The sequence below is a fragment of the Drosophila biarmipes genome, chromosome 3L, assembly GCF_025231255.1.
Source record: "Drosophila biarmipes strain raj3 chromosome 3L, RU_DBia_V1.1, whole genome shotgun sequence".
Classification (NCBI taxonomy): domain Eukaryota; kingdom Metazoa; phylum Arthropoda; class Insecta; order Diptera; family Drosophilidae; genus Drosophila; species Drosophila biarmipes.
In genome coordinates, this window is record NC_066613.1 from 12,459,551 (window position 1) to 12,482,672 (window position 23,122).

A 23,122-nucleotide genomic window follows, 5' to 3' on the forward strand; every position below is an offset into this window, starting at 1 on the left:
AGATGGACCCTTAAGGACGCAATCAATCATATGTTCGCGCAAATAAAACAAGACTGGGAGCGTGAATACAGTCTGTTCTCATTAGAGCGTAACAAGGGTTACTCTCTCCTCTCACCATATACCACTTCCAAGCCTTGGTTTAAAAACAAAGAACACCTATTCAACCGTATAGAAACGAAGACTCTAAACAGAATCTTAAGCGGACATGCTTTTGACAAATACACACTTTCCAAAATGAAAGTCTACGATAACGCCCTATGCGATTCGTGTAACGTTAATGAAGACATTTCGCATATTTTGTTAAATTGCTCAAAATATACACCAACAAGACAAAATTATCCAACACTACTTAAATATAACGATATCTATCGTTTACTTGGAAATGAACCAATTGAAAATTGGACATCGATTACCAGTTTCATTCGAGCTGCTAATATTAATATCTAATACAACACACTCCACACTGCTCATTTAACACACTATAACACCATCCACGCTTATACCAACTCACAAAATCTCAAAATTAAAATTTCTCACACATATTGATAACATTTTCATCGCTTATCGTTCATCGTCATCGCTCATCGTTCATTGTCATCATAACATCACCAGAAACTACTGCACGATATTTACATAGCTGTCCATTAAATTTTGTTTTTCTTGAAATTTAATTTCATACATTGGCAGTGGCGTTAACCCGTTCCAACGGGGCGGCCAAATAATTCTTCCCTCTTCACGGAAGGAAGTAACTTAATATTTAAAAAAAAAAAAAAAAAAAAAATGCAATAAAATGTGTTCCAAGCAATTCGGATGATTGCGGATGAGCAACAACACGGCGCCGCGCCGCAGATTAATAATCGCACTTGGTTATCTGCAAACTGAGCCAGCCAGAGTTCGCGAGTGGAAATTTCGATTCTCGTATTGTTTGTTGCCATGCCTGGAACGCTCGTGCAAAACGGGCACTGGCAGACTGTAACGCATGCTAAATTCGCATAGGCGCAGTGTTTGGGCCGAGAAATATAAATAATTTATTTGTTTATTCGAGCGTTCGGCGGCTTGCCAAATTAATCGCTCTCTCCTCTGGCGTTTCCACTCTCTTCTTTACGCGCCTTTCATTCACTCGCGCGCGTCTGTGTGTGTGGGTGGGTGTGCGTGTGAGTGCGACTGCGAGTGACGTAAACAAATGCACAGAAGCGAATGAGTGCAAGAATTTGAAAAATGCGATAGTCGATTCACGTGCCAAAAAAGTAGCAACAAAGGGAAAATCGACCGTGTGAGAGAGGGAGAGACGGAGAGGGAACAACTCAAGCAGCAACAAATTGACATAACACTCTTGGTCTCGCCTCTCTGTTTTGTGCACCGTATTCGTTGCATTTTCCTGGCTCAGCTGTGCAATTTCGCCCTGGTGTTGGTGAGCGCAACACGTTTGTGTGCGAGTGGGAGAGCTAGAGAGAGAAGCGTAAACTCCGCGGCCAGCGTCGCAGCCGCAGTCGGCGTCGGCAGCGTGCGTCATTGATGCGACAGGTAAGCGAGCGAAGAAGAAGAAGACGGGGCAGCCGAAATATAATTTCCCAAATTTCCATAGTTAATTACTTAGCCAGACAAATATGAGTATGAAACTTGTCGATTAGGCGCCCGGGCGGCACCTTTGCAGGTAATTTTCCCACACACACACACACACTCGTTCGTCCGCAAAGCTCTGCATGCAGCTTCGCTTACGTTTCTCGAGATAAGGAAAACGAGTTGAGCGGCACGTTAATGACACTCGCGGAGCATTCTTGCACACGCTGCGGCTCCTCTTTCCCTGCCCCTCCTCCGCTCATTCGCCGTCCCCCTGCCGCCCTGCCCTTGGCCCCCACTTGGCGATCGGAAATCGCTGGACATTGTTTGTCGCTCGCCCGTCGCCAGTCGTCAGTCGAGAAGTCGCCCGTCGCGCTAGTTTTTCCACATTTGTCATACACTCTATAAGGAAGGAGTTACCTGGACTTTCGGGCTGGAAGGTTCCGAGGTTATGGTAGGGATCTGACAGAAGGGTTAATGTATTCCTAAGTGTGCATCTCATATTCAAACAAATATTTTGAAAGGTCCCTAAAATGTTTAGAAAACTTATGTTTATTTATTTTATTGATCTGAAATGAATCCAAAACATTTATATTTCTAACTTTAACGGAGTTCTGTTAGGAAAAGAAATTTGTGATGTTAAAAGAGATCTAGCTTTTCCACATTTGTCATACACTCTATAAGGAAGGAGTTACCTGGATTTTCGGGCTGGAAGGTGCCGAAGTTATGGTAGGGATCTGACAGAAGGGTTAATGTATTCCTAAGTATGCATTTCATATGCAAACAAATATTTTTAAAGGTCCCGAAAATGGTTTGAATGTTTATATTTATTGAATCTGAAATGAATTCCAAACATTTATATTTCTAACTCTTTAACGGGTTCTGATATGATATCTATCTAGTTTTTCCACATTTGTCATACACTCTATAAGAAAGGAGTTACCTAGATTTCGGTTAGAAGGTGCCGAAGTTATGGTAGGGATCAGACAGAAGAGTTAATGTATTCCTAAGTATGCATTTCATATGCAAACATATATTTTGAAAGGTCCCGAACATGTTTTGAGAATTTAAAATCAATCCCCAACATTTATTTTCTCTAACTCTCTAACGGAGTTCTGATATGAAAAGAAATGTGTGATGTTAAAAGAGATCTAGTTTTTCCACATTTCTCATATAATTGAACTAAAAAGAAAGAGATTTGGAAAAATTGTTAATATATTCCTTAAATTGTTTTTAAGTACATAATAATTTCAAGTAGGCATTCAAATTATAATTTATAAATATACCATAATATTTTCAGTTTTTGCAGATCAGTCAATTTGGATTCAATCCCAAAATAGAAATCAATCCATGATTAGATAATATTTATATGGAAGGAATTAGTTGGACTTTAGAGATCCAACAGCATTGTTAATATTATAAATATTTGGAAAGTCAACCATACTATCAGAATTGTATTATCAGAATTATTAAATTTTCCAAAGATTTATGTTTGATTGTGTAATTAAAAAAGTTAACTTGATTTTTTTTCTATTTTTACATTGCCATGGCCTGAACATACTAACAAAATATGTATATTTAAAGTCAATTCAAGAACATATAGTAATGAGTTCACCAATCTAAAAAGGAAACAATTGTATGTATTTCCACAATCCCATCCCAACGGGTCAAGTTTTGGGTCACTTAACTCATAAATGAATCTTTTTATGCACATTTTTGGGCCAAAAAAACTTTCTTTGTATTATTAATTAAGAACAGAGGATCTGATCTTTCTGTTAATGAATTAATTTGTTCGTCTGAAGAACAAGTCCAAAGCACTTTTATTAAATTAAAAAGCAATTTGAATGTTGATGCGAATAATTTGAAAATCCCAGCTGTTGTTTAATTTTCTTTCTTTATTATTCCTAGACATTTTGGCATTTTCGGCTTTCTTGAACTTTGGCATTGAGAACTAAAAATGTTTTTTCATTATAATTGTTATTTAAGCGTTCTGAAGGTGGCATTGAAAGCATAGATTTATTGCCCAATTAGCATGTATTTTATACGAATGTGCTGATAAGCTTATTTGGCATATGCTTTTTCCTTATCAGTACGAGAACTGGAAACCATTAATTAATTTTCAAAGTATCTAATGCCTGAATTGAAATGGGTCCAGCGTTGTATGCTATTGAGTCAATTGATATTCTATAGAAATTCGGTTGAGCAACTTGACTGGGTTCTTGGACCGACCAAGACCCCAATAAGGGGTCTTGAGAGGGCATTCCACATTTGCTGGCTTCCCAGCGCCCCTAATCGGTTCTGTTTATTATTGTTGGCCGTGCGCTTTGGATTCTGGATTCCCTCGCTGGGCTGGCCTTTTATTTTCCTCTCGCCCTGCGTGTTTGTCGTTCATGGTCACAAAATTTATTGGTCAACATTTTATCTTGGCCCCGGCACCCACGTAGACTCCTTCGCCAACTCTGCAACTTGTTTGCGTCTGGTTCCACCTATTTTTCCTCTCTTCTTGGCCATTCTCTCGCCGGCCGCCCACATGGAAATTTAACGCTTCAACACGTTCGGATTTTTCCCAAAAAAGAAACCAAAAGACGGAAAATACTCGAGAGCGCGCGGCGCTCAAAACAAATATTTCCAAGATAAGTTATGGGCATAGAGCTCGGGTTCCGTTTCGCCAGCCATGAAAAGTTTAATGGGAAATATCTTAATTTTTATAAACTTGGCGGCGCACATAAATTATCGGTGCGGAATTCTTCTCGCGGCTTTCATGGTTTTTGGTCTTTTTTCCCCCCGATGGCTTTTTGTTTGTCTTGCGCATACTTTTCGTGACTTTCCGCCTTTGTTTATCTTGAGGCGATTGTTTATCTTGATGCCTCTCAGATATTTTCGGGTGCAGCCCCGCCCCGTCCTTTCCGATATAAGTAGCTCGTATATATAGCATATAGCTTACAGCCCCGTCCAGCAAATTGGCAATTGCAGCTGCTGCTGGTGCATAACTCAGCAGGCCCTTCAGGCATTAACCCTTTGTTGGCCACATGATAAACGATAGCTTGTTAATAAATCACAAGCCAAATGTGAGCGAGTTCGTGCGCTGCTGCTCCTGGGCGGTCAGGACATGCAGAAAAAGTAGTAACAAGGTTGTCTGCGTCCTCTTGTTCACTGGGAAAAATGTAGAGATGAAGATAGCAGACGAAATGGGGATTCATTATCTTTGTTATCCTTAAAACACTTTTGAGATGGTACTTTTATCCATATTAGAAATATCCTCTCTTATGGAAAATAAAAACAAATATCAGAAAAAAACTAAGTTAAAACGACAATTTTTTTAAATTAGCTTTATAATCGTTATTTATTTCAAATCCTTATTTTTCGATATTTAAGCACTGACACTATCTTGTTTCAGACTAGGCGATGTTTTTACGTCATAATATACTAGTTACCTAAAAATCCCAACGATGTACAGTGCCAAATGTGATTTATACCATTCTTAAACTTTTATTTTTACGGTGTGCTCCTGTGCTGCACCCCTGGTTGTATGCAACATGATTGGCTCTGCTCTCAGCACAGGATACTCGTATTTCATATGCCTTTGCTGGATTTATGAAGTGCCGGACTGAGTCCCCGGCCGAGTCCTTAGCCGAGTCCTTTGCCATTGCCCCTGCCTCGGCTGCCTTTGGCATTCTAATAATTTTTTATTGTTGTCGTTTAAGTGGCCCATTGTACAGCTGGCAACATATTGTGAGCTTGCTGCAACATCGTCCTGCCACTTGAAAACAGTCGGTGCCTTCCATCCTGTCCAGCCCGTCCCTCATACTTTCTGTTTGATTTTGGCTTCTGCCACAAAGTCAGTTGTCCAATTCTGCATTCTTGGCCTGCAACTCGAGTGCTTCGAGTGACTCTCTGATAGAATACGTTTATAATTAGACATTGGTGATTAGTTGGTTTTGGTCGAGGAACCGGAAGAACAGCTTTCGGGGCAACGTCTTCTCGAGCTGGTGATTATTATCAATAATTTTAGTTAATTAAACTTGCGTGAGGAATTGACTGGCATTTGTGAGGCTGAGATGAAGATTCCACATTCTTTGAAAACGAGTATTTCGATAGGAAACTTTGATCACTTTGGAGTGAGATGGGTATAGATACAAGTGCCTGCGATAAATACATTATTCTCTATATAATTTATGTTTATTAAAAAATGAATATTTTGTTTTATTTATAATTAAAGTACTCCGTACTTGAGTTATTAAAATGTATGACGCAGTGTGTGGGTATAACACCATCTTTTACGCGATTTTTCCGATAACGGAAACGGAAATTTCCTTTCTAAATGTTTATGTGCTATAAAATTTTTTTTAAACTTATACACATGTTCCGAATTTCGTCAGTTCATCCTCTTCAATATATTTTCCATTCATTTTCCTAGTAAATCCAATTTTCCTGTAAATTTGTTCCAACCGGATCTTCTTTTATTCGTTTCCTTTTGTTTCGAAGATCAAAACATACTTAGTTTTGTAATAGAGTAACCAATTGAAATGGTTTTAAGAACCGTAGTTAATGGTTCTGATCCAGTTTTCCATTTAATTCTATGCCTGGCAGAGTAGAACCACTCCCGAGTAAGCCGATCTAGGACTTAATCTGGCCCATTCTCCACGGCAATCTATTATGTCTAAATTTCAGCTCACGCCTTTCTGCTGCTTGCGCCCGTCTGACAAATCTCGTTTGATGCGGCTTAGGATGATGATGCATTGAGTGTCCCAGTTTCCTCCGGCTGCCATCCAGTCAGCCATTCGAGCGGCCCCCGTTCATAATTCTTTCATGCTCGCCCAGCATTCTGAGCCAGATTCGTATTCGTATTCGTATTCGGATTCAGATCCAGCCTCAGACCCAGATGGATGCTCGGTGCATTCGGCTTAGCCCATTATTCCGGGCCCGCTGACAATCAAGGAGCCCCGGAGAAAGCCAGGCCAAGTGGGTATGGAGAATGCTGGGGCTGAGATGAAGATGAAGGGGCTCCTTAATAAATGATTTGCTGCCTGGTCTGGGGAAGTCCTTGTATAGCCTTTGTTTTTTCCCCATGATTATGATTTGCCGCCGGGACAAAGGCAAAATGCCAAATAAGCCGCCTGAAAAGGTCGAGAGGGAGTCCGTTTGCTAACAGAATTTGCATCTGCGATGGTTTGCCGGGGGCCTGCGATATGCGTACTTATGTACGAAAGGATTATGTATACGCTTGGGTTCGAGTACATGGGTCCTATGTACGTATTTCTAAGCCCGCATCCGGATTGATTTCATGCGAACACATCGATGCCTGCTTTTTTCGGGCTATTTTTTTTTGTGGCCCCTGCTAATTAGCAGGTTCTGCTCTGCGAGATTTGTCCGGCTCGGATTGGTGGTGGTGGGTCCAACTGTGTTAATGACTATGCTAATAATTGCCTTTGTTTGTTGTTATTGCCGTGGATGCCACACCACTGCAGCTGCCACAGTTGGTTGCAGGAATACCAATAAAACCTGGCAAAGAGCTGTGCCGTTTCTATTTATGGCAGGCTTTTGGCCTTCGCTGTTTCACCATGGATTCCGCAGAATTTTCGGTGATTGGTAAACCTGAACGATTTTATATCATTTTAATTTTTGGGATTGTGCTAATGGCATTTTTTAATGACTGCCCTGTTTTCAAGTGTAATAATTACCAGTGGGAATTGTTTGAAGCAGCGAGGTTTGAGATTATGGGTTTCATTGTTGGGGTGTCGCTAATTAAATTTATTGTCGAATGGTTCGTTTAAAATTATAAGTGTTATAATTAGTAGGAAATTGGTATCTGTATGTTTAACAGCATGAACATTTTACCCAATTGTTATAGGAAATAAGATCTCTGTATTGTATTTTTGTTAAATTTGTGTTCTTGTTTCATATTATACATTTTGGTTGAAATTGTTTTTGTTAATCAACTATTTCGTTATTCATTAAGGCTAAAACTTTTATTTTATTATTTTGAAAATCGTTGTTTATTAATTAGGGAAGAGGTAATAATTGTGTATATATCTACAATGTATATTCTTTTATATATTTTACATTTTTGTAGTATCTTTTTTGTTTGATAATCAACTATTTGTTTATAACATAACCTTGAAACTTCCTTTTTATTTTTTAATTTGGTTATGGAGGAGGTAATAGTTCTTACCAGATTTAATTCGTTCATCACCTGATTAAAAGCCCATCAACCTCCTCTCCTTATTATACCACTTTTTCCCTGGATTCCCTAGTATTCTTTCTTTGAAATGGTTTGGTTTCATTATTGAGATTTTGCTAATAAAATTTATTGTCGAACAGTTAATTTAAAGTGTTACAACTATTAAGGAATTTTGAAATTATGTTAAACAGGTTAAATATTTTACTTCAATGGTTACAAAATTAAATAAATTTAATACCGTATCCTTAAAACTTCGTTGGCAACTTTTTAAAAACTCTTTGGTACTTGGTTATGAAGGAGGTAATAGCCCTCATCAGATTTCATCCGTTCCGCACCTGATTGAAACCCCATAAACTTCCTCTCCTTATGGTCCCCCTTCTCCCTGAATCCCCAGTATTCCCTTTATGAACTAATAGATTTCCTGTGCAACCGAAGCAGCCTCATTTGCTGCAGCTCAGTGTAAGCTGCTTTGCTGCTATCATTTCCTTTATTTCTTCCCAGTAACCCTATTTTGTGCAGTAAATGTTTCTGTCAGTGGGGTTTCCTAGTTGCTGGGGCAGCTGGTGTTGAAGTTTCGGTGGGAAACCGTCCTTACTTATTGTTCTCCATTAGGTAGAGCTTTGCACCAGCCACTCCCGGATTGCCTTGCTCCTCCTTCAGCGCCCTTTATCACTCTCTGTTTGTATTTTAAAATTTTAAACGTTGCAAATGTTTTGCAACATTTCGACGGCTTTGCCAGCTGTGGGCTACTAGAACTCTCCACTTTTTTATAAAGGTTGTGTGCCATTGCAGTTTGTTGCCACTGCTGTAGTTGTTGTCGTTATTTGGCCAACACACGCTCGGAATTCCACTTGCACACACTCGCGCAACTCGCACACTCGCATCGCAGCTGGCCACACAATGCGGCTGCTTTTGGCCATTTTTCGCACACATTTTTCAAACTCGAAGGCTTTTCTCGCGCGGCGCTTTTCCGTTTTTCCGCTCTTGTTTGGCGGTGCCCTTTTTTCCTTGCCGCCAAGTATGATGTGCATGTGCCTTTGTGTTGTTGTTAAACAACAATTTGTACACCGCGTTAAACCGGGAAAAGAGGAGTAGAATAAAAACCCGAGAAATTAGGAGATTCGTTTAGGGTTCTGGGCCTGAAATACACTGGCATACAGGTCCTACAATTTCAGTGAAATATTTAACCATTAACCATATTAAAATATTTTAAAATGCATCTTTTTGCGAAATAATAAGTTCCACCCTATCAGTTTTCTGTTTTATAACAAAAATGCGTACAATTCAAGTTCTAAAATATATGAAAATATTTAACAATTTTATAATAAAATATTTAAAAATAAATCTCTTTTCGAAATAAAGTAAATTAGTTCCATCCTATCAATTTTAAGTATTATAAGAAAAAATGCGTACAATACAAGTCCTAATATAAATGCAAATTTTTAACAATTTTATATAAAAATATTTTAAAGTATATCTGTTTTCGAAATGAAGTTAATTAGATCCATTTTATCAATTTTTTATTTATTATAACAAAAAATGCATATAATACAAGTCCTAAATATTTGAAAAATTAAGTTAATTAGTTTCACCCTATCAATTTTCTGTATTATAATAAAATATGAAAAATAAAATATTAAGTAAATAAATAAAATATTAAAAAATATATCTTTTTTCGTAATGAAGTTAATTAGTTCCATCTTATCAATTTTCAGTAATATAACAAAAAATGTCTAGAATACTCCTAAAAAGGTATTTTAAATTAAATTCATTATTTGTTATACATTTAAAAACCTTATAAATGATACTTTTTTGATAATCGCCCTGGTTTTTTACGGTGCACTGTAAATCCTTAGGCAAAAAACATACCACCCTTGCGTACAAAAAATATATAAATTTTAAGCAACGCAAGCTGTAAAGCCCGGCACTTTGTTTATAGGGCGTGGCATCCAAAGTTTATCCCGCTCATACCGCTCGTGAATGCTGCGGGCGCTGCTGCTCGCTACTTCCCCATTTATTACTTCTCTTATTTTTGCATATTTTTATGTTTATGCGTTGTTCTTGCACGGCACACACGCACGCATGGTTCTCTGCTGATTGCTTTGTTCCGGCGCTTAAGCGTTATATATAGGTGCATATGATGGCACGATGGTATGTATACCATCCCCAGAAATCCCCGTATCACTTTGTAATGCCTTTTACGAGGCATTATGCCAAGCAAAAACATTTGTATGCCCCGCATGCAATTTACCATACAAATATTTTTCGGAAAGTTCGCTTAAGCTCATGACATTTATGATTTACTTATCAAATTAGTGCAGTGTTTAGCATTCACGTGCTGTTGAGCTATCAAAGTAATTGAAAATTGCAAATAGCCCTTTCTCCGGCATGGAAAGAAATCAAATTACAGCATTACAAAATTACATTTTAATTGCATGTTGGCTGGGCTCCGCAATGTTGGGCGGTTCTTTTTTTGGGCGGTCTTTCGGTCCACCATTTTCGCGCATTTAGCTGTCGTCGACGTGTCCCGTCCAGTTAGAAACTTTTTGTTTTGTATACCTTTGACAGAATGGAAAATGAAACGTTTCCAAAAGCCACGACGCTGCCCGGATAAAGGATAAAGTGTGCGTGACATGTCCACGTCCGCCACCCAGAACCCTTTCTAAGTGCTCCATACCATCCCATACCATACCATCCCATACCATACCATCCCATACCATACCGTGCCATGCCGAACCCCATCTATATTCCCCGTTTTTGTGTCCGCAGCTCTGTTCATTTATGTGACGCCGTTTTTAGTTGCTAAAACTTTGCTCTAAGCTGCCGTTTTTGTGTGAATCGATGGGCTGGCGAGGAGTCGGGGGATGGGCGCATAAATAGGGACGTTGGATTAGGTTTCGCAGGGAGTTTTGGGTTGGGGGCGGTAAGGAAATCGAAATGGATGGCATAAAGTCAATTTGTAAAATGGTGCGCCGGTTTGGTTGGTCATCAATGGACTGGAAAGCCGTGCCGGATATGGACAGAAAGAGATATTAGTTTATCTGGCGGATTTTCGGGACAGATTTATCCCTCGCATTTTTCGGCAGCTAAAAACTGGATACACGTAGCTCGATTAAAGTGATTGGATATTTGGATTAGCGCGCAGATTGAACGGGGATTTTGGATGATAAATTGGTGTTGCCCGAAAACGTAATTTAAAAAGCGTTTTATTGAAAATTTTGCTTTTAAAAACTCTTAGAAAGCAAATTTTTATTGTATTTTTAATGGAAGGAAAGCAAATTCATAAAACTTCGAGGTACCAAACACAGCAATATAATGTTGTAAAGGTCAGCAGCATCAACTAATTATTAAAAATTCATTGAACAACTTTTAGAAACTAAATTCTGTGGTGTGCCCCAATAGATTCCTAACTAATGCAATCCACTTTAACCGCCTTTGTTGTCAAGGTATTCTTTATTCTATTGCAAATTTCCCCCCTCTCCGCTCCACTCGTTGTGTACTCATTACTGTTCGTTAATTGCATATTTGAAATGCCCAAAAGATCACAATCATTTAGCCGTACACGTGCTTCAATTACGAATTCCCCAAGGTGCACCCTCTACCTCCTCGTCCCCCCATTGCCCCCACAATCAACACAATCCCAATCACAGGCTACACCCACACATCCCTGCCTAGATCCCGTGTTGACCCGCTCCCATATATGGCTGCTGGTTCAATTGGTTCGTTCCTTTTTAAAACGCATTGACTCGTTTTAAGTGTAATAGAGTTGCCTGCCAGACACAGATACAGACACGGACACAGATACGCACGCACACTGCCGCAGTGTTGGCCCATGCAAATGGTAGAAGTAAAAACCTATGGCAATCATCGAAAAGCCAAAAGCAACTACGGGTCAACTTCTCTACATCGAACTTATTTATAATTACTTGATTTGTATCTTTAAATTAAAATGTATCTTTGAGTGAAACAAAAGATGAGATGGTAATAAGATCCTTTTATTGTTTATATTATATCGAAAATCATCAGTAAAGGAACAGAAAGGTCAAAAAAAGTCTTTGGATTAAAAAATTCTAAAAATTTTTAAGAATTTAGCTCAATTATAAATAATTTTAATACCTTTCCTTGCTGACAAAAATACTTTTAAATAGTTTTGTTAGGCCAACTTCGATTCGATTTAGCCAAGCTGGACTGCCCAACAATAGCGGCCCAAACAAAGCTTGCACCCGAAATTTACAACAATAAAAAGCGTTTTAACACACACAAAGCGCTTGAACCCTGGCAAAACTGCAATGCGACAAGAGCTGAGCGGCAGTTGAACAAGGAGCGAAAGGGAGGGATGTACCGGTGCTGAAGGGGAACGACAGAGAGGGACAGAGGGCGGCCAGTATGGACCATGGTCCGAAAGCGTTCGAACTTTGAATCCTTGACAAGTTCAAAAATTCGAACGCTTCATGGGTGCAGATGAAGGAGAAAGGAGAGCAGAGTGCGGATGGCGAAGAGGGGTCCCAGGGACACGGGCCGATAGATTGTAATCCTTGTGTGCTGCTTTCAATTGGCTCCAGCCCCAGCTCCAGCTCCTGCTCCTCCTGCTGCCCCACGAATCCCCCCAGAGCATCCATACTGTCAATTGGCTTTGTGTGTTCGAGAGAACCAACACGAGAGTGCGAAACTGATGGGGTTGCTGCAGGCAAAATCGGGGAAAGTTGAGCAGGACAGTAGTGATTCTATGGCTGCGTCTGTCTGTGTTAATTTCGTTTTGTTGTCATCGGGACAGGCTGCCCAAAAACAATTGAAACAATAACGAGACAACAAGGACATCCAAGTTTCCAGGAGTCACAGTGCAATTTAACCAAAGCGGTCACTTTAATTACACTAACGAGGGATGAACTTCGGTTGACCCCCCGGGGAAAGTGCAGCTCAAGGAAATACATTCGAAACAAGATGTTCCTAAATGTTTAAAAATTGTTTTATACCAATATATATATTTTGTTCCTAAAAGATTAAGTATTCATGGCTTGCAAGGACTTAAACATTTTACATAAAATTTCTATATATTTTCATTAATGCTAAAATATTTTCTCTTTTTTTTACAGAGTGAATCGGCTTGAATTTACCATTTCAAGTAAAGTAAGTTAAACTTTTAATGAAAAAAAAAACTTTTTTTATTTTTTAACATTACATTTTAACATGATTTATTTAAAACTGTAACCAACTTAAAGACCTATATAAAGCGTAATTACGAGCAATGTGCATTTAAATATTCACCAAAGAAACCGCGCTTCATATGAAAATCATTTAACTCCCCACGAAAGATACATAATTTCCACTGACAGACCCCAAAACTTGTTGCATGCTCAGTGTTGATCTGCTTACATATTTCTTCCACTGTACATCTTACTTTATCAAGCGAAAGCTTTCAATGTAATTTGCTTTTAACCCCCACAAGTCGACGGCCTTGTGAGCCGCAAAATGCGTTTTTTGTTGGCATTTAGCATTTGATTAATTGCCAGACAGCTCGGAATAATGATAATGTCTCGGCCTCTGTCCCTGTCCGTGCCCGTGTCCGTGCCCGTGTCCTTTTGCCAGGTCTGGCAACCCCGAGCGGATCCGGGAGACCCTTTAACTTTAACCTGCCCTCAAGGCGATTCGGGGGTTGAATTCCAAGAGATTTTGTGCACGCAGGAAGGGGCAAGTAGGCGTCGGCTATTTCGTTAACAATAAATAACGCTTGAGACAGCCCCGAGGGTTTTTGTTTTGCCATAGCCAGGGCGAAACCCCTCGAGTGCCACCGACGTCAAGGAGGCGGGGCAGGAGGATGGGTACATGGGGTCCTTTGATCTGGTGCCAGGCAAGGCGAGAGAGAACGTGCGAAAACGCTTTAGACCGGGGCTAGGGCTACGGAAAAGAGCCGGATTGATGTGGCGTCTAGTGGCGTCTACCTTGTTTGCTTTTCATAATGAATGCGGCTTGAGTCAAAAGGAAAAATAAGCCAGCCAACGGAACCAACGGAAGCAATGGGGGAGTGAAGCTCAGCTCGGTTCGGGAACTCGTCGGGCAACTGGCAAAAACAGGATACACACATCACGGCGTATCCTGTGCCGTCCTGCCGAGTTTATTGATCAAATATCGCATGTCACTATCCCAAAAGAAAGGAGGGGAAAACCACAGGGGAGCCAATACGATAGGATAGAGTTGGCTGTCGTATACGTTGGGAATCCATTATCCTCCTCTGCTGCTGCTGCTCAACCATAAATGCCAACTAAAAATGTCATTTAAATCGTCGTTATGTCCTGTTTACTCTTCTCTGTCATTTGGCCAACTGCCCCGCCGACCCTCCTGTATCAGCGTTTTGTTTTCTACGCTTCGGCCATCATCATCATCATCAACGTCAATGGGAAAAACTTCCTGTTTTTTACGGACCCGAATGCTAACCGCAGGCTTCAACTGAGGAACGAGAGCATTAAAAACGACAAAAATAAATTGGCGTAAATTATGTATGTAACGAAAATAAAATGTGGCCCAAATATTTCAGTGGCAAATCAAAAATTTGTAAAGACACCAGCGGGGGATGATTTGACCCCCGAGGGAGGGCGTCGGGGTTTTGAGATTATAATCCACGGAGGTCGCACAGTGGTGAGGTGGCGCCAGAAGTTGGGAAAATTTAATTAACGTAAACTTATAATTAATGCGGCGTTATTAAGGATAAGCTGGATGATGGAATTCGGCAGATGAACTCATTTATTTTCTTTACGTTGAGGTTACACTGAAATCAGGCTTTAAAAATGGTAGTTAATAAGCTTGTGGGCTGTAAAACCAACTGATTTTAGTTGGATGATGGTTCAGGAAAGGCATTATATGGTTTTTGAGGCTTAATCTTAGCTTTTCAGATAAAAAATATTAAATTGGCACTTTTTTTCGGCAATAAATGATTCTTATGTGTACTTTAAAGTATTTTAAGCTTATGATTTGCCTTCGGCAATTAATAAAAATTTAATGTGAAATCTTTGGCTATAAAAGACAAAATAACATTCATTTTGTTATTGTTCCTGTTTCCCCCCGTTAAATAAAAATCATTTTTCTCCGCATGAATTTAGATTAATTTTGGATCCCATCAATTTTCATTAGGAGCACCTCACCTTGATCATAAATCATTTAATGTTTTGTCTCATTTTGAACGCCCTTTAAACCACTGTGCATGCCAGCAGAGCCACCCCCAACTGGGGCATCTAAAAATGCATTAAAAAAGTTTTATTGTTGCTTTTTTGTCCGCCCAGGCGTGCGGCGGCCATATTTGTTTGGCTTCCGTTTCCGCCGCAGAAGTCGTCCTCGTCATCTTCCTTTTACCCCAGCCCCAGCGCCGTCGACGGAAGTTGGCACATTAAAAAGTCCTTTGGATCCGTTGCTCTCCGCCGCAGCGGCATATCCTGGGGGCGGTAGTTTCAGAAGCGAGGGGGAGTGCCAGTATATAAACAACAACATCATCATCCGGCGCGTCCTTTGTGGTCATCATCTGTTGCAAGGTGTTAAGAGCCAACGTGCCGCCCCACAATGACCCTCATTAACTTAATGGTCAGCCCTCAGTTTGCCTTCCTTGCCATTCTTGGTTTGTTTGCGAGCGAAATTCATTTAAAAAATTATTAATTTTCCGTTCGCGGAAAATGATTTTCCTAATGGCCCTTTTTGCCTCTTTTGCCTTTGTGGCCTGGTCTTTGGGCCCAATTAGAAAATCAATACGCTGCACTTTGACACAAGTTAATTCAATTTGTCGCTGGCAGCCAAATGAAATTAATGGTTTCGTTTGGTTCGGTTTGCTTTTTGGCAGCATCTGCCTAATGAGTTGAAATGTCCCATAAAAAGCTTGGTGAAAACTTTTTCTGTTAGCGTTTATGGGGGGCAATAACTGACAGATTGCGTTTGCCTGCCGCTTGATTTATTTTAACTGACATTTAAATGTTTTTTGATACGAGTTTAATTTTACGTTTGTTTGAATGCCACAAGCTGAACAATTAAATCAATTAAGGGAAATAATTATTTTGTTTATGGAATTTAATGTAGCAACGAAAATAATTATAATAGTAATAATAATTTATGTAAAATTGTTTAGAAAAATATTTGATTTTTTTTAAGTTTCCGTTTTAGTACACATAATTAATTAATTCCTTTAACCAAATCGAATCCCATGCATAATTGCCGAAGGGCACATCATTCAAGTGTGTAAATCTGCTGCTAAGACCACTCGATGTTTATCATCAGGGCCATTAACTCGCTGATCCTAATAAGCCTTGTTATGTGTCATTGTGCCCACTTCACTTTGATTGTTACGATGATTACCACTAGCATCACGCAGATCTCTGTGCGGGCCACACTGCGAATGTGTAATGTGGCTAATACCACAGCCACAGACACACAGCTCAAAGAGACCAAAGAAACTAGCCGACATTTGGTGTGCTTTTTATGGGGTCAGGACAGCAGGACAGCAGGACAACGGGACAGCAGCAAAAAATGGCACAACATCTCTAATATGAGAGTTTTATTTTATTACATTTTATTACACATAAGTTGGCAACAAAATGCGTTGGCACACAGACACTGAAATGCCAGGCAGTCCGCAAGGATCCACTGATAGACAGTTTCCATTGAAGCGGAGTTGGCAGTTTAGAGCACGTAGAACGTATCTCCGTTTCCGCAGATAAACGCGCTCGTATCTGTGTGAATAGGCTGTGGGATCTGTGTGTGGGTGTGTTTCCCTTTTAACAAAATGTTTTGATTTCCATGGGAGGACAGGACGCTGCTAGTCAGCTCCAACTAATCTGTTATCCCTGAGCAGAGTTTCCTTTTTTCTTAGGTCCTTGGTCCCTTCTTGTGTGTGTTGGTTGGTTTTTGCTTTCTCAATTCATTTTATTTATCGGAGCATGAAAGACGCCCTCACACAAACACACACGTTCCGGATTCAGATACAAATACAAATAGAAATCAGCAGATAATAAAAGATCACAGAAACCGGACAACCAAATCAAAATGGGAAATCGCCACCTCATACCATTTTCGGGAGCGAGAAATACGAGTATCTGAAAAGCAACATTAGAGTAACGCAAGGTGGGGTGAATACGTACCATATATATTTATCTGCTCCTAACGAAATTGGTATGCTCTGCACTGAAAGAAAAGTAGATACAGCTTGGTTATGATTGTTTTATAGGCCCCTAAGAAATGACTGGCAAAGAATTTTCAAGCTTTCCTAGCTTAATTTATATGTTTTTGATTTATTTTTCAAAACTAGAGCCTAGGTTCCGCACTTTTTCTCTCCCTGTAGATCTCAGGATACTGAAGATATTCTGGTCGAAATTCCTGTGTACAGCAAACAGACTTTTAATCAACAAAATACTCGGAATACCCAGAGCAGCTGCACACACATCGCATCCTTGGGTTTATCTTTGAAATCGAAGCCGGCTTTGCACTCTCATTTGGCCTAATTGATATTCATTTTATGCATGCCTCTCGGCCTGGCCGGTTTCTGTTTACGAAATATGGCTGCATTTCGGCCGGCTCGGCCAGCGCCTCCTTATATCCTCGTCAATTTCCCTCAGACTAATTGCGATTGTGTTGGAGATGGAGATGCGATCTCCTTGGGGTGTTTTACTTTTGTCGTAGCATACTTTTCAGCGCCAGACTAATTAGTCAGTGTGGACGAGGTTGTTGGGTCGGCAAATTGAGTTGGAAATTCAATTTGGCAAATCACAGAACGAAGGACCTCCCAAAAAGGAAGTAGGAAACTGTGCACCGAAGCAATAGGAATGGCATAAAAAAATCTGTCGGCTGCGGAACAAAGCTCAAATAAAACAAAGCAGCAGATAACAACAATCAAGTTGTTCGAGCCACACGGGGAAAAATAAGGTCTTAATGGTTATTACCAATAATAGGAAATCGAATAGCTTTGCAAAATATGCATTTTAAATGCGTCCATTAAAACCTACTTACAAACTGCTTTTAAAATAATACTAGCAATAGGAAATTCGATATTTCTACAAAAGAAGAACTCATATTTATAGATAAAGCTATCCATATTCGATATCACTTTATATATAAAGCTATCCATTCCAAACCAAGAACCAACGCACAGCGAAAACCACTTAAATGACAATATTAAAATGTCTTATCATTACGTTTTTATTTCCGTAAATTGAATTGCTATGGTAAGTTGGGGCTCCCAAGTAGCCCTTATACCTCCCAAATTAATAAGAAAATCATTTTAATTCGATTCCGGGCCAGTTATTTTATTTTCGACTTTAAGTTCTTTACAAATATTTAGTAGCAGCTCGAAAACGTTCAATAGCTTTTTAAAATACCCCAATTAAGGACAAATTGTCCTGATATTTCTTCTCTGTGCGGCTAGCTCCCAGCGAGTGTTGACGACAACAAAATGAAGTTGGCCGGGCTGCTGGGGGAAAAAAAAGTGGCAGGGAGTCAGGACTTTAAGGACACCAATGAGAGCCACGTTAGAAATGACAACAAGGATGCAGCTGCAATGCCTTCCCACGGCCATTGTTGCTTGCTATTATCCTGCCACTGGCAATAAAAACCACCGCCGTCGTCGTTGCCATTTCATTTTCTTGCCTTTTTTCTAGTTCCCAGTGCTGTGTGTGTGGCCCAGGATTTTTGCAACTTTCATGCCAGGAATTTCTCGGTCAGTGACATGGCCCAAACGACAGCAACGAAGCGCGGCTTTTGTTGCATGTTGCAAGTTGATTTCTTTCCTTTTTTCCCCTCTAACGTTTCGATGTTGTCGTCGCCGTTGTTGTTTTCAGCTGTGTTGTGGCCTGTGGCGTTCGTTGTGACAAAAAAATCTGTTTTTGGTTGACTGCCTAACATTGCTAAATGTGCATAGGCAACCTCAAAAAAATAGAAAAAAGCCTGAATAACCAAAGCTGACTTGCCCCTGTTGCTGGTGTGCGGACCTGCATTAAAAAACAAAAATTCTAGAAATATGTATGAGAGGTACAATGCCGAAGACGTAAGGAATGTTTTATACTTATAACGAGCAAGATGAAAGGAACAGGGGTAAAATAATTAAAGTATTCGGATATTCCATTTTGAAATGAAAGCATAAAATCATTGAAAATGTAGTGCAGTTTATAATAAACTTAATTACAGTATTCATTTAAATTAAGTAAGCAATATCTTTTACATCCGTGAAACAAAATAAAAGTCATAGCAAAGCAATGCCATTGGTTGGTTTATTGAGGTTACGTATTAATATTAAATAATTACACTAAATATTATATATTTTATTACATTTACAAAACAAAAAAAATGTATACAATTGACGATGTATAACCAACTTTCTTTGTGTGCCAAATTACATTTAAAAGCTTATTAATAATACAATAGAATAGTAAAAATTCTAATAATAAAAGGACACCAACAACAATGTTCCCGCATCCTTTACCATTAAAAATTCTCATTAAAAACAATGGCAGAAGAATTTCCATAAATATCTGTCAATAAAATAGTAGTAAACGGCAACCAACAGCATTTCCCCGCTCCCATATAAATATCAGCTTCCCATCGGCAAAGTCAAGTTTACTTTCTCATTCCCAAGAAAACTTTTCCACTCGAAGAACTTAATTTTGCCGTCGTTTCCCCGCAATTACATTGCTCCACTGTGCATCGACATTTATGCGAAAAGCTGACGTCCATCCCACAGCAGCAGCAGTAGGAGCACCTAAAAAGCTAAAAAGACCGGGGCGGGAAAAGCGAAGAAAAAACCTTGCATAGCATATTTACACATGGCCTTTGGCATTGTTTTCACAGGCGGCGCGATATCAACATGCAAGTTGTAGCTGTTGTTGCTGCTGCTGATGTTGGCCTGGCCGGCTTTTTGGCATCCTAAAATAGTTGGCGGCCGTCTGTTGTGGTTAGCATATTCAACTTGCTCTACTATTTTTATACCCATTTTGTGGGATACCCACTCCACGCTGCCATTTTGGCCATGTCGAACGCAAACAACCAAATTGCTGAAAAGTGGCTAACCCCATGGAAAAATCTTTTTGTTAGCCAAGTTTCCCTAAGTTTGACAACGACGGAGAATGTCAAACTGGCTTGACTTTGTTTCCATTTATAGAACATTTTATTGCCATTCAGGATTGCGATTGGCTTTGGGTTTTCCTCCTCCTATTTTCCGCGTCTACTTCACCGAAAAGTGTCAAACTGAAAAGTGACACTTGCAGCTGCAGAAGGGAGTTTTTGCGTGGAAAATCGAACAGAACTTTATCAAAATGCAATTGATTTCGAAGCGGTAGCAACTTTCATTGACCCAAATTGGCGCAAATAACTTTTCACTGGCTTGCTGAAATACAATTTCATAAATTTCATTAGAAAATCTGCTGCTCCCTTTAGAAGTTTGCTGAACCCGAAACTTTTCAGCACTTGACAAAAAAATAAATATCCATTTATTTTACCGATATCTTTCCCTTTGAAGCAAACTTTTGTTATTAAATAGAGATGAGTAAGCGGATGTTCCTATAATTCACCAAAGCATGATTTATGGTGCATGAAAATTTAAAATATCTCCCCGCTAGGGGTGGTAAAGCGATCGATAGCATATGTATAGTATGTAATTTTGGAAAAATCGATGATTTTGACCCGATATCGATACTATTGCTCTGCAAGAAAATGTTAATGTTGGTATTATTGTGGAATTAAGAATGATTTTTGTAATATCTTTATTGGAATACGGGAGTATTTTAAATGAGTTATTTCAATATCGTACTTCTTTCATTTAATTGCGCAAAATTGTATCGATAGCCAAAACCATCGATGTTTTCCCAAGCCTCCTACTCATTGCGTAGAATTTTTGTCTTTGTAAAAAAAGTACACTTTGTGATATTAATGCTAAGCATTTATATTTGACAAGAAAAAATAAATCTTTTATCAATATCCCTTGGTTGAAAAAACTTTCGATATGAGATGAAATTTTTGACTTGTTTACTTAACTTTGGCCGCCTGTTTAATTTGCTGACCGTCGTGTGTGTCTGTTTGGCATCGATAGCCTTTGGCCAGTTTACTGGCCGAAATCTCAGCCGAGTTCGGGGACTCAGTTCCGTTGGCAATTCGCAAACATTTTCCGGTCAATTTGCTGGAAGTTCTCCGGCTTCGATTAACTTTTGCCAGTGGGAGTTCAGTGAAAAGTTTCGATTCCCAGCCCCTCTCTGGCAAATAACACTCTCGTAGAGCTGAAATTTAAAGTTTGTTTGTCGGTTAGGTGTCTAAACTGTCTGGGCAGTAAGTTACTGGGTCTTATCTTCGCCCCAACTTTGTGTATTTATACATATATAGAATGTATATGCCAGCTCTCATAACCCATAACCCAGATTTACACCCACGCAAACTTGAACTTCTCGTTTCGTTGGCGCTTCTGCTTTATTAAGTCATAAAAATCTGTCAGCTGCAGCTATAATTTTTTCCAACCTGAGTGTTGTCAGCTCATTCGGCAGCTCGTAAAATACAAGAAGAGAATAAAAACATTCCTCTGGTATGTTTGTTTGAATTTTTTCACATAAAATCTGCACCATCGTGTCATTTATAATTTGTACATCTGCGGGAGTAAAATGCTTAAAATGTTTTTAAATTTAATCATTTCGCTAATTTGTTGAAATCTCGTTGACGCGCTTGTTATCGTTAAAAAAAAAAAACGCCGACCAAGTGAATTTGTGTCATTTCTGTTGAACATTGTAATATATTGCTTTTCTGGAAAAAATGTTGCTTTTGCGCCCTTTGGCCTCTCTTCCCTAGTTTGCTTATCATTTCGAAAACATTTCACAGTCTAAAGCTTAAATTCAATAACAAATGGGACGATATTTTATTTGTTGGCAACAAGAACTCTCGGCGATTTATTTATGACACGAAATTATTACCATCCAGGCAGGAACACCCCCATTCCCACAGCACAACAACTATCATAATTTTTGCCCTGTCAAAGTTTGCAACAATTTTTCACGATTTTGATGACAAAAAACGAGCAGAGACGACGGCGGAGGAGCAGAGAAAAATGCGTTTCAATATTGCATTCGCTTCCCCTTGCGAGAAAGACGAGAAATATAGGGGATAATACTGTGGGAGGTTGTTTTTAACTATATATACAATGCAGCTGTTGCCCGCAATTTTGTTTGTTGCTCTTGCAAAATTGGCATGCCTGCTTAATTATGGGGGCCGATTTCAGGCATTAGATGGTATTATTTATTATTATTATTCTGCGCGAAAACAGCGCGGCCAGAGCATACTATCATTGTAAATTAATTTTGGCTCTTATTTTTATGTTGCACCATAATCGTTGCAGTTTAATGAAGCCATCGCTACGGGTCGTGAAAAGAGACAAATGCACTAAATCAACCATAAATCTGTTTAATTTATTTTCACAGATAAAAATTGGGGGAAATTGCAACAAATTTCGTTTATAGTTTGCCTCAGTTGTTTGAATTAAGTGGTTTGAATCTAAATTGTTTAGATATCGTGGTAAATTGTGTTTAGATATCGGTGAAAATGATGGTTCTGATAATGATGGTATTGAAATAGTCTTGTTTTTTAGGTTAAACTGTACTCATCTCCAACTAACTTCCTTCCTATTTTCGTTTTGAGCCTTTCTACGCGCTTCTCAAATATTTGCCTGAGTACTTTTGCATGGCATATTCTTCACCCTACTTTCAACCAACTACCGCCGATGGCTAAAACAAGAATAAAGACTTGAAATTGTTTAGTGCCAGTGCGAAAGATTGCGGGACGGGGGAAAACTTTTCACCAAGACTCAAAAGCGGGAAAATGTTGCACTGGTGACGTTTGGCCCTCGGGTTCCCTGAGTCACCGCTGCGGTCCCCGTCAAATATGCAGAGTGGTCGTCTAGTGAACAACATCATAATGGCAGAAATCTCTGGGCACATTAACATAATCGGGCAACGGGCCCAGGAATGGTGATGGGATGGTTCTCTGATGCCGTTCTGATGCCTGGATGCCAGTGGCAGTGGCAGCTGAACAACATCATTTTCATTTGCAGCGAGCATTTTCCCAACGCCCCGCACCTTCCCCGCCTTTCACTCGAGGCAACGAGAACAAAAACAACAGCGCCGGACGACTGGGTTCGCGATTGTTTGGCGTTGGTGGAATAAACAACGCGACGTGTCCAGTGCAGGCGAAGTGAACAGGGGTGTAGGGCCATGAGGGGGTTAATGGAGGTTCTAACAAACGACAGTGTACGACGGTTTGAAACCCGCAAAGTTTTCGCTTACCATGCACTGCTCCCTTTGGCTCTGACCTCTTGACACTGTCCAAAAATATTGTTTTAGGAGGAATACCTAATGATTTGGGTGAAAAAAGCATATAAAGGAAATT

General features: G+C 39.6%; 1 protein-coding gene across 2 annotated transcripts in view; it reads left to right on the forward strand.

The window, feature by feature from the left end:
• LOC108028470 (bifunctional heparan sulfate N-deacetylase/N-sulfotransferase) overlaps positions 1–23,122 on the forward strand; it is a 66,368-nt gene that overhangs the window by 5,124 nt on the left and 38,122 nt on the right. For both annotated transcript variants that reach the window (XM_050886665.1, XM_050886666.1), the window contains exons 2-3: positions 688–1,524; positions 12,835–12,868. The gene's annotated coding sequence lies outside the window, so the exon portion shown is untranslated. The remainder of the gene's footprint in view (positions 1–687; positions 1,525–12,834; positions 12,869–23,122) is intronic.